The sequence below is a fragment of the Lonchura striata genome, chromosome 1, assembly GCF_050655825.1.
Source record: "Lonchura striata isolate lonStrDom1 chromosome 1, ASM5065582v1, whole genome shotgun sequence".
Classification (NCBI taxonomy): domain Eukaryota; kingdom Metazoa; phylum Chordata; class Aves; order Passeriformes; family Estrildidae; genus Lonchura; species Lonchura striata.
In genome coordinates, this window is record NC_140703.1 from 969,139 (window position 1) to 980,972 (window position 11,834).

Below are 11,834 nucleotides of genomic sequence, written 5' to 3' on the forward strand. Positions count from 1 at the left end.
GAGCGGCGGTGCCGATGGGGTCCCGGCCCCGACGCAGCCCCGGCTCCCCGCGGCCACAGCGAGAACGGGACCCGAGCCCCGGCGGGACCCGAGCCCCGGGCCGGCCGCAGCTGGAGCGGCGGCGCCCGTCCCGGAGCGGCTCCTCCCGGCCGCGGCGCTGCCGGTCCCGATCCCAGCCCCGATCCCGCCTCGACCCCCCGGCCCCGGCACCCCCTCCCTGCCCGCCGAGGAAGGAGCGGCTCTGCCCGGCTCCCCCAGCAGACACCGGCGGGACCAGAACCCGAATCCCGATCCCGATCTCAGCTGAGCGCCTCGGACGCCGCGCAGGCCGGGAGCTGCCCCGATCCGATCCCCGCACGGAGCTCCGAGCGCCGGTCCCGCCGCAGTCCGTCCGAGCATCCACACAGAACGCGGGGCGGGCGCGGAGCCGCCGCCATTTACGGGCGGGGGGCGGGGCCGGGGGCGGGGCCAGCACAGGTGCGCGCACAGGTGCGCGGGGCCCCAGCGCGCCTGCGCGGGGCGGGGCCGCGGGTATTTAAACCGCGGGGCGAGCCCGGCGGAGCCATTTGGTGCTGGGCGCTCGGAGCGGGAGGTTGCGGCCGGTCGGGCTCTATATCTCTTTTTCTTTTGCTTTTGTTGCGCGTTTCTTTTCTTTTGTATTTTTTTTTCTCTATGCCTCTCTTATCGACCCTCCCTTCCTCCCCTCCCCCACCCCCTACACCCTCCCCCCCCCCAAACCCCCCCCCCTCCCTCTCCCCCCTAGCCCTCCCCTCCCTCCCTCCCGGGCGGGCCCCCCTACTCTCCTTTCCTTGTCCTCCCTCTCTATTCCCCTACTCACCCCTACGCTACCCTGTTCCTCCATCCTTTCCCTGTTCCTTCTCTCCCCAGCCGGGCTCCCCCGTGCCCCCTCTCCCTGCTCCCCCCCACGCGCTCCCGGTTCCTCCTGCCGCCTTTCCGTGATACCTTTCCCCCTCCACATATTCCGCCTCCTTCCCCAAAGCTGCCTTCAATCTTTCTCTTCCTTCACCCTGCCTTCCCCCAGCCCCCTGCACACCCCGACCTGCCCCCACCTGCCCCCTGTCCCTGTCACCCTCCCCTTGAGCGCCCCCTCTGCTCCCCTGTTCTCGTTCCCCATTCCCCTTTTCCTTCTTTCCTCGCAGCCGCGGGGCTCGGGGCGCCGCAGAATAAAGCCCAGAGGGCCGGAGCCGGCGCCCCCCGCCCTCGCTGGGGTCCCCACACGGGGCCGGAGCCGCTCTGCGGGTCCCCCCATTGCAGTCTAATACACGGCCCGACACTGCCGGGGTGCGGCTTTCCCGACATCACACTGGGGGTCGGGCTGGGGGTCGGGAGGGGGTCCTGGGGGGAGGAGGGTGGGGGGGTTAGGAAGGGCCCCCTCATTAGGAGGGGGTCCCGGGGGAGGAGGGTGGGGGGAGGGGGATAGGAAGGGCCCCCTCCGGAGGAGGGGGTCCGGGGGAGGGGGGCCAGGGTGGGCCCCCTCCGGAGGAGGGGGTCCGGGGGAGGGGGGCGGGGTGGAGGGGGGGGCCTTCCCCCCTCCAGCCCCGGCCCCTCCCCGGGACCCCCTCCTCCGGACCGGGGCCCGGGGGGGTTGGGGGGGGCGGGGGGGGGGCGGGGGGGCGGGGGGGGGGGCGGGGGAGGGGGCGGGGGGGGGGCGGGGGGGGCGGGGGGGGGGCGGGGGGGGCGGGGGGGGCGGGGGGGGGGGGCGGGGGGGGGGCGGGGGGGGCGGGGGGGGGGGCGGGGGGGGGGGGCGGGGGGGGGGCGGGGGGGGCGGGGGGGGGGGCGGGGGGGGGGGGCGGGGAGCACAGGGGGGCATGTCACTCTGTGCCGTGAACAGACATTAAAAAAAACAAAACAAATGGCCGGCCGTCCCCCCCCTCCCCTCCCCCCCTCCCCCCCTCCCCCCCCACCCCCTCCTCCCACCCCCCACCCCCCCCTCCCCTCCCCACCCTCCCACCCCCCCTCCCCTCCCACCCCCTCCCCCCGCCCCCTCCCCCCCCCTCCCCAACCCCCCCGGGCCCCGGTCCGGAGGAGGGGGTCCCGGGGAGGGGCCGGGGCTGGAGGGGGGAAGGCCCCCCCCTCCACCCCGCCCCCCTCCCCCGGACCCCCTCCTCCGGAGGGGGCCCTTCCTATCCCCCCCCCCCCACCCTCCTCCCCCGGGACCCCCTCCTAATGAGGGGGCCCTTCCTAACCCCCCCACCCTCCTCCCCCCAGGACCCCCTCCCGACCCCCAGCCCGACCCCCAGTGTGATGTCGGGAAAGCCGCACCCCGGCAGTGTCGGGCCGTGTATTAGACTGCAATGGGGGGACCCGCAGAGCGGCTCCGGCCCCGTGTGGGGACCCCAGCGAGGGCGGGGGGCGCCGGCTCCGGCCCTCTGGGCTTTATTCTGCGGCGCCCCGAGCCCCGCGGCTGCGAGGAAAGGAAAAAGGGACGGGAAGAGAGGAGGCAGAGCGGGGCATGCGGGAAGGTGGGGAGGGAGGTCGGGCTGCGGAGGAAAGCGGGCGGGGAAGGGAAAGGCCGGCAGGGGGAAAGAGGGACGGGACAGAGGAGGGAGAGAGGGGGAATGGAACGGAGCAGCGGGGCAGGGACAGGTGAGGGACGAGTGGGGGGCGTCGCGTTTGGGGGAGGAGGGAGAGTGGGTTAAGGGGATAAAAAACAGAAATATGGAGAAAACGAAGGAAGGGTAGATGGTGGGACGGGAGGCCGAAATGGGACGAGAAGGAAAAGGAGGAAGAGAAAGAAGGGGAATAGGAGCAGAAGGAAGGAAGAGTAGAAGGGGGCACAAAAGGGGAGCGAAAGCAGTCGGCTTTGGGGAGGACAGGAAAACGGGGGAAAGGCAGGGAAAGAAGGGGAATGGGAGCAGGAGGAAGGAAGAGTAAACGGGGGGAAGGAGAGACGGGCGAAGCTGCGGAGCCCGCACAGAACCCACCACCCGCACCGCGCTCCGAGTGAGCAAATGGCGGCTGCAGCGATTCCCGGCACTTAAATAAGCTCGGCCCCACCCCACGCAGGTGCCCCGCGGTCCCGCGCACCTGAGCCAGCGCCGGCCCCGCCCCTGAGGCTCCGGCCCGGCCCCGCCCCTGAGGCTCCGGCCCGCCCGGGATGGAGGCGGGGCCGTCGCTCCCGGCCCGCCGGGATGGGCCCGGGGCTGCCGCTTCGGCTCCCGGCGGTGCCGCCTCTGCCCCGGCGGGCGGGTCGGGGTCTCTCTCGGGCCGGAGCACCGGGGCGGCGCCGGGGCCGAGCCGGCGGCGGCGGCGATTTCCCGGGGCTGACCGAGACCGGCCGGGGCGCGGGGACCCCCGTGCCGCCCCAGCACCCCCAAACCCCGCCGCTCCCCGCTGTGCCAGGGAATTTTCTTTTTCCCGGTGCAGGCCGAGACATTTCTGTGAGAAAACTCAGAACTCAGGGGTACGGGGTCTGAGGGGAGAGAAGAGATTCTGGTATAAATCCAAAACGCGTTGTGAAAAACAACATGGAACGACTCATTTGCTCTCCCAGCCCGGTTTCTGTGTGACCGTCTGTGATTCCAGCTGCTCCGCTGGCACTGGCAGCCTGCGGGGCTCTAAGGACTTGCCAAGTGCCCAGCACGACAGAAAAGAACGGGAGAACTCCCCGGCTCTGGCAGCGGAGCCTCTCGGCAGTGTCCCGAAAGCCCCGCAGTGCCAGCATCTCTGCATGGAAGCTGAGGGGCTCCAGCGCAGCCCCTCTGCAGCGTTCCTCTGCAGCTGGCACTGCCCAGCGCCCCTGACCAGGGTTTGGGGTCCCTGCACAGCCCCCGGCGCAGCCCCCTGGCTTCTTCCAGCTCCCTTCAGCCAGGATGATTTTCTCGGGGGTAGGAGCACCCAAAGCCAGCGGAACTGGCCTCAGCCACTTTCCGTGGGATCTCTCCTCTTCCTTCCTCACCAAATTCCCACTGTCAAAACCCAGCTTGAGGCACAGATCCCCATCCCCTCAATCTCTCCAAGGAATTGGGCTCGGATTTCCCAATCCAGCAGGGCAGAAATGCTCTTGTCCTTACTGTACATCCTAATTGCAGTAATGGCTCAAGAAATAATTGAAAGAAATTAAAGGAATGAAGAGAAATTAAATAAGAGCTGCCAGCTCCAACTAAGGGATGTTCAAACCCCTTACCAACAATTTGCTTTAATTAACCGACTCAAACAAAGTAATTAACACCACATTGATACAGTATGATTCTTTTTAATCGAGTTATAGATAAATCTTGCAGAATGTAAAAACCTTTGTAAATCCAGAAACTCTTTCAAGAGAGAGACAGGGCACAGCTGCAGAGAGTCTTGGGGAGTTCAGGGGAAAAACCCCAAAGTTTTCAGTGTTTAGCATCTCCCACCCTGTCGTCACTGACAGCAAACACGGCTTCAGCCTCAGGAAAACACGGAGAGTCAGGGATTTTACAGATCCTGGTCTCACCTCAGCCTCTCAGCAGGTACAGTCTGCAGGGAGAGGGAAGAAAAAGGGTCAGAATGGACAGCCTACTTCCAGAAAATCATCACCATTCATAAAGCACTAAGCAGAGCTGTAAGAACTTCCCCAAAGGTTCACTTCCCTGCGGACTGAGGGCTCTCAGTTGAAGCACAGGCTGGACCTGCCAGGGACAGACTCCAGGAACCCCAGAAGTAAAAGCCACTGGGCCAATTCCATAAAACATTCCAAAATCAGGCTCCTAGGATGTGACCATCTCCTCTCTCACCTGGAGGTGGAAGCACAAGGAATGATCTTCCCTCCTGTGGGTTTTCTGGGATCTGCAGTGAACCGCAGGGGGAAGAAAACAAAGCCTGAATGTTTCGCACGACTGGAACAGAAAAGTGGGGAAAAGGGAGGCAGGGGCACTGCTGGGGTGATAACTGGGATCCAGCCTCTCCACACCAATGGAAGCAGAGACTGAGTGACAGAGCCTTTGGGACCACTTTGCTGGGATTCATAGGAAAACGGGTGAGTTTTATTTTGGCAGTAAAGCCAAGCTGCTTCTCACCTCATCAGCCGGGTACAGCAGCAGCACCCGCAGGAACCTGGCCAGGTGGCTCTGCCTGGCAGAGGGCTCCCCACTTCCTGGGAATTGTGTGCTACGGGGCTGTGCCACTGGCCATTAAAACAGTTCCCACCTGGCCCTTCACAAAGGCAAGGTGCTTTTTCCATACAGCAAATGGTTTTTGAATTAAGAAGGTAACACTGGTAATACTCAACTGGAGAAGAAAAAAGTGAGAGCTGTAAAATTTTCCTACGCCAGGCAAAAAAGAAAGCCAAATTAAAACCAAAACAAAAACTAACATAACAATGAAAAAAACAAACCATATCAAGCATGCTTCAAGAGAGTTTAAATCTGAATGAAGTAACTTACTTAGAAGCTTGAAAAGCTGCAATGCTGCAAAAATCTAATGCTGCAAAAAAAAAGGTGCCTTCCCATCCAAACCCTTCTGGGATTCCACAATTCTGTGAACAGCTCCGGGCAGAAGGACTAGATTTCCATTGTGGTTCGAAAATGCTGCTGCAAGAACACAAAGAGAGATTTCATATACTGTTAAAGTGGCACAACCACATCAAAAATTACGTTTGGAGGTAAAGTGGCAACTCTGCAATTCCAGCTTCTGATACCAAGGACACACGGAGGGCTGAAACCTGGAGGTCCTTACATGACAGGATTTCTAGATTTCTAGAGTTACCCATCCCCAGTTTGCTGCTTAGGGTTAGAAAAGGTGGAATTCTGTTCTTAAGGGGTTACCACATACCATCAACGTGAGAGACGGGGATGCTGATGTTTGATCAGAGTCCTGGAGCAGCCTGGAGCACGCTGGCTTCCCGAACCAGGTCTGCTGCCTTGTCCGTGTAGGGGTAGGGCTTTGTCCTCAGCCTCAGCAGGATCTGTCAGCAAAGGAGGAGAGAAAAGTAGAGTGCACCGGCTCCCAAGTGTGGGGTACCATGTGCTGCTAAGGAAGACCACGTGCTGAAAGTGGTTGGAAGCCGGGTGGGTTTTGGAAGGACAAATTCCATATTACTTCTGCAGGATTCTGTCTACAGTTCCTGCTCTACAAACCAAATACATCAAACGACAACAACAAACAAACAAAAAAACACCACATTAAATCAACAACAACAAAATAATTACTCCTACCTCAATAACCCCATACTGCCCCAAACCATTCCAAGGAGGGCGGCAGGAGGGGCTGGCAAAGGCAGGGCCCCGCCGGGCCCCCCTCGCCGCTGCCATCCTTCTCCAGCGCCGCCGCTGAGCCGCCTTCAGCCCAAAACCCACCCAAAAATACCCCAAAATCGTCCTAAATGCCCCCAAAAAACCCACCCAAAAATACCCAAACCTTCCTAAAAAGATCCAAAAAACTCACCATAAAATGCCCCAAAACCAGCCCAAAACCCTCCCAAAAATATCCCAAAAAATCCACCCAAAAATACCCTAAAACCCACCAAAGAATACCCCAAAGCCCTCCCGAGAATACCCGAAAACCCTGCCCATAAACACCCTGAAACCCCAAATTAACCACTCTGAACCCCAAAATATCCCTGAGCTCCCCATACCCCAAATTTTCCTCCCCAACCCAAAAATTCCCCCCCGACCCCCAAAATTCACTTCTGGGTCTCGTCCTCGGGGGCCGGCGGCTGCCGGGGCCCCCCCAGGCCCGCGGGCGGCGCCCCCAAACCCGGGGGGAGTTCGGGGTCCGAGTCGGGGTCGTCCTCATGAGCCACCAACCTGGGGACCCAAAAACCGGGGGGAACCCCGAATCGGGGGGGGACCCAAAATTGGAGGGGGTCCTGGGGGGTTCTGGAAGGTTTTTGGGGCATCCCAGGAGGACTTTTGGGGTCTCAGGGGGTTTTGGGGGTCCCAGGAGGAATTTCAGGGGTCCTAAAGGGAAATTTGGAGGTCACAGGGGGAGTTTTGGGGTCCCAAAGAGAATTTTGGGCGTCCCAGGGAGGGTTTTGGAGTCCTGGGGAGAATTTTGGAGGTTTCAGGGGGTTTTTGGGAGGAATTTTGGGGGTCCTGGGGGGGGGGAGGGGGTTGGGGTCCTGAAGGGAATTTTGGGGGTCTCAGGGGGTTTTTGAGGGTCCCAGGGGGATTTTTGGGGCTTCTGAAGGGAATTTTTGGGTTCCCGAGGCTGTTTTTGGTGATCCCGGGGCTGTTTTGGGGGGATCCCGCCGGGTATTTTTGGGGGTCCCGGGAGTGTTCTTGGGGTCCCCCCTCACCAGTCCATGGCCGGCTCCACTCCCCGGTTCCCGGTCAGCGCCAGCGCCTTCGCCCTGCGGGACCGGGGGGCTCCCGGTTATTTTTGGGGGGTCCCAGAGGGTTCTGAGGGGTCCCGGGGGGTTTTTTGGGGGTCCCGGTGGAGTTTTGGGGGTCCCGAGGGCTCCGGGGCCTGTCCGTGTGTCCCGCCCCCCCCCAATCCCATTCCCGGTGCCGGGTCCCCTCCGGCTGCTCCCGCCCGCCCTCCCCCGCTGTCCCCCCGGTGCCGCCGCCCTCAGCGCGCCGGGCCCCGAATCCCACCTCCAGCAGCGCCTCCAGAGCCGCCCGAGCCCGGTCCCACCGCCCGCCGCCATCACGGCGGCGCCGGGCTCGCGACACGTGCGGGACGGCGGCCGGCGAGGGACAGAAAGGCACAAAGCGTTCCGGTACGGACGGCGGCCGGAACGGGACAGAAAGCCTCCCTCGCCGCTGCCATCCTAATCCGGCGCCGCCGCGGAGCCGCCTCCAGCCCTCCCCTCACTCACAGACACCGCCCCGCTCGCCGCTCGCTGCCGCCCCTCGCCCCTCCCGCCGGTTTTGCCGGGCGCTGGCTGGGGGGCTGCAGTACCGCCCTGTGCCCACAAGGCGGCAGCACTTTTCAAGCGAGTCCGCGCCAAGCCACTCGCAAGAGGGAGGCCGCGGGCGGCCGGGCTGCAGTACCGCCCTTTGTCCACAAGGCGGCAGCACGTTTCAAGCGAGTCCGCGCCAAGCCACTCCCAAGAGGGCGGCCGTGGGTGGTGGGGCCACAGTACCGCCCTGTGTCCACAAAGCGGCAGCACTTTTCAAGCGAGTCCGCGCCAAGCCACTCGCAAGAGGGCGGCCGTGGGTGGCGGGGCTGCAGTACCGCCCTTTGTCCACAAAGCGGCAGCACTTTTCAAGCGAGTCCGCGCCAAGCCGCTCCCAAGAGGGCGGCCGGGCTGCAGTACCGCCCTTTGTCCACAAGGCGGCAGCACTTTTCAAGCGAGTCCGTGCCTAGCCGCTCCCAAGAAGGCAGCCGGGCTGCAGTACCGCCCTGTGCCCACAAGGCGGCAGCACTTTTCAAGCGAGTCCGCGCCAAGCCACTCGGTGGTTTTGCCGGGCACTGGCTGGGGGGCTGCAGTACCGCTCTCTGCCCACACGGCGGCAGCACCGCGCCGTCCCCGCCGGCACGGCCTCGGCAGCGAACGCCCCAAAGCGTCCGCGCGGGAAAGAACGGAACAAAAAGCCTGCCTGCGACCCGATAGGAACCTAAAGAAAAAAGCTTTCCTCTTAAGCTGCATTTCAATATGCTTTATTTTTCTATTTTTCATATTTATATTCACATTCGGATTTGTAATGGATATTGATGGAAAATTATATTTTCATAATTTCTTACATTTATTCCTATTATATTTTATTTCAGATTTTTATACGTATCTTAATAGGTATCAGTAGAAGTCAGGGGAGGGTGTGTGGCTGGGGGCGGGGCCAGGGGAGGGGGTAAGGACGGGGTGGGGGTTAGGGGGAGGGGGTCAGCATTGGGGGCGTGGTTAGGGGCGGGGTCAGGGTGTGGGGGAGGGGGTGGAGGGTGGGTCAGGGAAGGGGTTAGGGTAGAGGGAGGATTCAGGGTGGGGGTGTGGCTACCAGACAGACCCCTCCCCTACCCAAAAAGATTGTCAGGCGCAGCAGTAGAAAATTTGATGCTACCAGGGAGTAAAAATTTTTATTTTTACTTTGATGCTCCCAGGGAGTAGAAATTTTTATTTTTAAAGTTGTTTTCTTTTTTTACTTCCTCGGAGCACAGTATTTTCTACTCCTGCTTTTTTATTCTAAGTACAGAAAGGAAAAAAAAGAGAGAAAGAGAAGGAGACAGTGAGAAGAAGAGGAGAGAGTGATAAGGAGAGAGAGAGGGAGAAGAAGAAAAGGAGAGAGCAGGAAGAGGAGAGAGTAAGGAAAAAGAGAGATGAGGAAGACAAGAGAGTGAGAAGAAAAAGAGGAGAGAGGAGGAAGAGGAGTGAGAAGAAAGGGAGAGAGATGAAGAAGAGTGTGAGAAGGACAGGAGAGAGCAAGAAGAAGAGGAAAGCGTGAGAGGAAGAAGAGAGTGTGAGAAGGAAAGGAGAGTGACAAGAGGAAGAGAGAGGAGGAAGAGGAGTAAGTGAGAGGAAGAAGAGGAGAGAGGAGGAAGATGAGAGAGAGGAGAGAGTGAGAAGGAGAGAGTGAGATGAAGAGGAGAGAGTGAGAAGTGGAGAGAGTGGGAGGAAGAAGTGAGAAGAAGAAGAAAGGAGGAAGAAGAGAGAGGAGGAAGAGGAGAAAGTGAGAGGAAGAAGAGGAGACGGAGAGGAGGAAGAGGAGAGAGAAGAAGAATAGGAGAGAGGAGGAAGAGCAGCGAGTGCGAAGGAGGAGAGAAGAGGAAGAGGAAAGAGAGAGAAGGAAAGGAGAGAGTGAGATGAAGAGAGTGTGAGAAGAAGAGGACAGAGTGAGAAGAGAGAGTGAGAAGAAGAGGAGAGAGGAGAAAGAGGAGAGAGTGAGAAGAAAAGGAGAGATGAAGAGAGTGTGAGAAGAAGAAGAGAGGAGAGAGTGACAAGAGGAAGAGAGGAGGAAGAGGAGTGAGAGGAAGAAAAGGAGAGAGAGAGGAGGAAGATAAGAGAGAGAAGGAGAGTGAGAAGAAGAGGAGAGAGGAGGAAGAGGAGAGAGAAGGAAGAGGAGAGAGGAGGAAGAGGAGAGAGGAGGAAGAGGAGAGAGGAGAGAGGAGGAAGAGGAGAGAGGAGGAGAAAAGGAGAGAGATGAAGAAGAGAGTGTGAGAAGAGGAGAGAGTGAGAAGAAGAGGAGAGAGTGAGAAGAGAGAGGAGGAAGAAGTGAGAGGAGGAAGAGGAGAAAGTGAGGAGAGGAGGAAGAGACTGAGAAGAAAAGGAGAAAGATGAAGAAGAGAGTGAGAAGAAGAGGAGAGCGTGAGAAGAAGAAAAGAGAGTGAGAACAAGAAGAGGAGAGGAAGAGGAGAAAGTGAGAAAAGGAGAGAGGAGGAAGAGGAGCAAGTGAGAAGGAGAGAGTGAGATGAAAAGGAGAGTGTGAGAAGAAGAGAGAGTGAGATGAAGAAGAGGAGAGTGAGAGAGTAAGATGAAGAGGAGAGAGTCAGAGGAAGAAGAAAGAGGAGGAAGAAGAGAAAGTGAGAAGAAGAGGAGAGGAAAAGGAGAGAGAGAGGAGGAAAAGGAGAGAGAGAAGAAAAGGAGAGGTGAGAAGTGGAGAGTGAGGAAGAAGAAGAGAGAGGAAGAAGAGGAGAAAGTGAGGAGAAAGGAGGAAGAGGACAGAGTGAGAAGAAAAGGAGAGAGTGAGATGAAGAAGAGGAGAGGGTGAGAAGAATAAGAGGAGAGAGTGAGAGGAAGAAGAGGAGAGAGGAGGAAGAGGAGAGAGTGAGGAGAAAAGGAGAGAGAGATGAAGAGAGTGTGAGAAGAGGAGAGAGTGTGAGGAGAGAGTGTGAGAAGAGGACAGAGTGAGAAGAAGAGAGAACTAGAAGAGGAGAGAGGAAGAAGAGGAGAGGAGGAAGAGGAGAAAGTGAGGAGAGAGGAGGAAGAGGAGCGAGTGAGAAGGAGAGAGTGAGATGAAGAAAAGGAGAGTGTGAGAAGAAGAGGAGAGTGAAAGGAGAGAGTAAGAAGAAGAGGAGAGTGTCAGAGGAAGAAGAAAGAGGAGGAAGAGGAGAAAGTGAGGAGAGGAGAGGAGGAAGAGGAGTGAGAAGAAAAGGAGAGAGCGAGAAGAAGAGGAGAGAGAGTGAGAAGAAGAGGAGAGAGGAGGAAGAGGAGTGAGGAGAGAGGAGGAAGAGGAGTGAGGAGAGAGGAGGAAGAGGAGTGAGAAGAAGAGGAGAGAGCGAGGAGAAGACGAGGATAGTGAGAGGAAGAAGAAGAGAGAAGAAGAGAGCAAGAAGAAAGAGTGAGAAGAAGAAAAGGAAGAGAGTAAGAAGAAAACAGAGCAAGAAAAATAAAAGAGAGATAAAAAGAAAAACTAAAAAAGTCAGATTGGAAAGAGAAAGGCAAAAGAAAGGAGGGGTAAGGAGAAAAAGAGTGAAAGACAAACAGAAAAGGAAGCACTTGAAATGAAAGAGAAAAGCAAATAGAGAGACAAGAAAAAGAAGAAATAGAGCTGAAAACCTACAGGAAAACAAATGGAGAGACTGAACACAAGGTAGGGTTCAAGAGAGAAAGAAATAGAGAGTTAGACAAAAAAGTTAAAGTTGGACAGAAAAGGAAAAAGGGTCAGAGACAAAGACAATGATAGCAAGTGTTAGAAAGACAAAGGCTGACAAAGAAAAAAAAAAGAAGAAAACATAGTGAAACCTAGATTGAAAGAGACAGACAAAGAGACATGGGGAAATACATGTAGAGGAATGGAAGAAAATAGGGTGAGAAGGAAATAGGGTTAGAGAAACATAGAGATGTGTTAGAAATGGAAACAAAGGAAAACACAGGCAGAGACAAAGAGTGACACATGGAAGGATAAAGTGAGGAATAGACTAAAGAGGAAAGTAAGAGGCAAAGGGAGAAAAAGGGTGAAAATGATAGGACTCAACCACACCAAAGAAAGACAGGAGATGAATGGTGGGCAGGGCAGAGGGTAAGAGGCATC